Source organism: Rhagoletis zephyria, unplaced genomic scaffold, assembly GCF_001687245.7.
Source record: "Rhagoletis zephyria isolate East Lansing unplaced genomic scaffold, Rhagoletis_zephyria_1.1 Rzeph_scaffold_23041, whole genome shotgun sequence".
NCBI classification, from domain to species: Eukaryota; Metazoa; Arthropoda; class Insecta; order Diptera; family Tephritidae; genus Rhagoletis; species Rhagoletis zephyria.
In genome coordinates this window covers 3,895-6,641 of record NW_016180099.1, presented here as the reverse complement: position 1 = coordinate 6,641, position 2,747 = coordinate 3,895, and the positions used below count along the sequence as shown (strand labels likewise).

General features: G+C 40.0%; 1 long non-coding RNA gene across 1 annotated transcript; it reads right to left on the bottom strand.

The window, feature by feature from the left end:
- Positions 1-1,291: 1,291 nt before the first annotated feature.
- LOC108381586 (uncharacterized) lies at positions 1,292-2,181 on the bottom strand. Its single transcript, XR_001849633.1, has 2 exons — positions 1,920-2,181; positions 1,292-1,579 (listed from the first exon to the last, which is right to left on the bottom strand). It is a non-coding gene; the product is annotated as an uncharacterized LOC108381586 (long non-coding RNA).
- Between the last annotated feature and the right edge of the window lie 566 nt (positions 2,182-2,747).

The window sequence follows — 2,747 nt, the reverse complement described above, 5'->3', positions numbered from 1 at the left end:
TAGGCGCTCATAGAATCGCCTCTTAGTTCCATCATCTTTCCCTTCCGTCGTGGCATATAAACAAATTAGACGAGTATTGTTGAATTTTGACTTTCTGCGGATTGTGGTAATTCGCTCACAGATAGGGGTAAACCTGGAGACAACCGTATTATTATGGCATCCAGCAATTGGATAAAGGCCCTTCCCTACAGGGGTCCGAATATTCAAAATGATTAGCTGTAAATCATAGAAGCCACAAGTGAATTATTGCCAGTTGACATTAAGTCACTTTGGAATTGATTCACTTAAATGGGCGATAAAACCTTCCTAATACATTCAAGATATGTGAATAAATATTTATGCATGTAAATACGAAAGTGTTTAGTTACAAACCATCTAAAGGGTTAGTGTATGCGCTATGCGCTGTCAGGTCGGCAAACATCTGATGTTAACAATAAACGAAACAGCGAATAAAATCAAAAAAGGAAAAGCAAAAATAAAAAATCGCAGCTGCCAAGGACATGGAAGTACAACAAGTGTCCCATGTATGTACCAATGCTGGCACATACATAAGTATATATGTAAAAAAAAATACGGAACGGTAGACCTAAGCCGTAGCGATGACAAATTATTGAAACAAAAGCAAATACAGCAATAATAATACGTTCAACAATACACCCATTAACAATGATTATAACGACGTGAATGAAGCGCCGTTGACGACGCTATCCTTTATGTACATATGTATTCGTATTTGCTATGTATTTCTTCTACGCCAATGCTGTCTCAACAAATACGATATTGTGAATGGAAAATGTAGCAAAAAAGTTATGTCGTAACATCAATGGGGGTACATTAGTAACGTGTAACGCCTATGCTGCTTTTACTCTTTAACTTACAATTGTTGTTGTTCCGACGCGTTATTCGCTGCTAGCTGATGATGTTGTTTAATACTCATGGCGTTGTCGCTGTCGATGCTGCTGCCTGCCATTACCGTAGATCCCATGGCCGATAAAGCGGCTCATGACGTGCCACATGCCAATAAATATGGCTTCAGTAAGTGTCTTTGTTGTTATTACAGTTTTATTGTTTCCATTTTGGTTTGTTGTCACGTAGTCTCACTTGTTGTTGTTATTGTTGCTGANTTTCCATTTTGGTTTGTTGTCACGTAGTCTCACTTGTTGTTGTTATTGTTATACTGCCTGTATACTGTATNCTTCAGTAAGTGTCTTTGTTGTTATTACAGTTTTATTGTTTCCATTTTGGTTTGTTGTCACGTAGTCTCACTTGTTGTTGTTATTGTTGCTGATGCTATACTGCCGCCGCTGCCTATTTTATAATGTTTGGGCGCTTTGTTGCCGTTACTAATGATGATTTACAATTTGTTTACATTTTTGTTATTATTGTTGTTTGCCATTGTTTTTGCCTAGTCCTTCTTGCTCTTGCTTGAATTACGCCTGGCGCGCGCACACACGCTCTTCAATCACACTGCACCGCAGAAACACTGACTGGCACAGCCCGCCAACCAGTCTGTCATTCACAATCGATTCGATTTTCATGTCTCGTCGCCTCTTTTTTTCATGACCATAAATTTTCTTTGCTATAAAATTATTGCCATTTACTTACTATACAACATTAGTGGTATTCACCGAAGTGAGCAAGTGGCCTGGCAGTCTTGCAAAAGAGTAGATCAGCTCAAGTAACGACTCTTGTCAACTGTGGTTGTCTGACCTTATCAGCCCTTTTGCCAGAAACCCAGGCCACTTGCTCAGTTTGGTGAATACCACTATTGTATTTGTATTCATTGCTCGCTTGGCGTACTTTGCCGCTCCGTGGAATATTTTTTTTTTTGATATTGTACTTTAATTGCTCGCTGTGGCCGACTTTTGCTTTCCGTTTTAATTTCTTTTTTTCATTTTATTTCATTTTATTTTGATTACCTTCATCAATTTAGGGCGGTCCGTCTCCCCCATGTCACAGCGGCTGGCCGACCTCCTTTATTCACTCTGACGTCGTACCGTTCAGCGACGAGCCTCGATAGCTCCGTCGGCTGTCGTCGGTAACTTCTTCAACGTCGATAATCGCAATCGATAATCACATCATAACAGGAGAGTTGGTCTGTGTTTTTTTTGTTTTTATTTTATTTTTGAATGAGCGAGTTTGCGCGTCCGCAATAAAAAATCTGTTGGCCAAGTCTACCTCGGCGAGTAGTTGCATCTCAATTGATATGACGATATGGATTTTCAATGACGCTTCTTTTGTTTCTGCTGCTGTTAGTGGCGTCGTGTTGCTTTCGACTTTTTTGTTTTCTTTGTTTGTCGTTCCATTTAGGTTATTTTGTTTTTTTACATAATGGATTTACCAATCAGCGTGTGTGTTTACCTCCACCCTCTTTGTATTTGCAATTCAATTCTTCTGCCTGCGGTTACTCGGAAACTCGTATTTGCCGGTTGGCAACGTCGTCATTTTCATATTTTAGAGCGCGTGCCAATACTGCATTAAATAGTAGACAGGGCATCACTCCACTGGTAGACATTTAGGCGCGCACGTAGCAGACAGGCTGAAGGGTTGCTAAAAAGTGTGGAAGTGAGGCAGGTCTGTGTCAGAATGACCAAGATGTAATTTTTTTCGTCTCGTTATGGTTTAAATTGGTTGTTATCTCAGATAAAGAAGGAGTGATCTACGAGCCATAATACGACTGGTTATAGGGCACAATTCATGGGAACTACATATGATCACCATAGGCATCATCGAAGATGCACTGTGTG